The sequence below is a fragment of the Octodon degus genome, unplaced genomic scaffold (assembly GCF_000260255.1).
Source record: "Octodon degus isolate 3935 unplaced genomic scaffold, OctDeg1.0 scaffold00103, whole genome shotgun sequence".
In the NCBI taxonomy this organism is placed as follows: domain Eukaryota; kingdom Metazoa; phylum Chordata; class Mammalia; order Rodentia; family Octodontidae; genus Octodon; species Octodon degus.
In genome coordinates this window covers 5,524,487-5,525,132 of record NW_004524679.1, presented here as the reverse complement: position 1 = coordinate 5,525,132, position 646 = coordinate 5,524,487, and positions in this window count along the sequence as shown.

Sequence of the window (646 nt, the reverse complement as noted above, 5' to 3'; positions counted from 1 at the left end):
TGGGTCCTCAGGCCAACCTGGGGTAGAACTCCATATTTACTATTTATAAGGTATGAAAACTTTAAACCTTCTCTATGCTTCACTTTACTCATCTGTAAGGGGAAGCAATAAATATAAAAATAAAAACATCATCAGGGAGATAGCGCAGTGACATAAGCACCTGGCTGGCTAGCGCAAGGTCCCAAGTTTGTCCCCAATACCCACTCATGTATATATATACATATATATATATAATGGCATAAACAATAAAAGAAAGTTAATGTTTAAATCAAAATCTGAGATAACTAAGATTTTCTATGCTACATTTTGTTGCTCTGGAGTCATTGGCTTTCAAACTATATGAAGACATTTTTAACACAATTGAATGGTGACACAAAGGAATTGTATGAGAACAAAATCATAGGGACTTACAATTCCATATATGATTAGGTTTCTAAAATTTTTGTAAAAATATGTAAATGCTTATTACCACTTTTATATAATTATTGTTTCTTCATATTCTGTAAGGACTTAAAGTTCAACATATCAATATCTGATGGAAAATACCTGTTCCAAGATATGCCAAAATGTTTGATATTTAGACAGGGTAAACCGAACTGCATATATTGCAGGTTAATAATTAGCTTCTCTTCTGGAGGGTTAACAA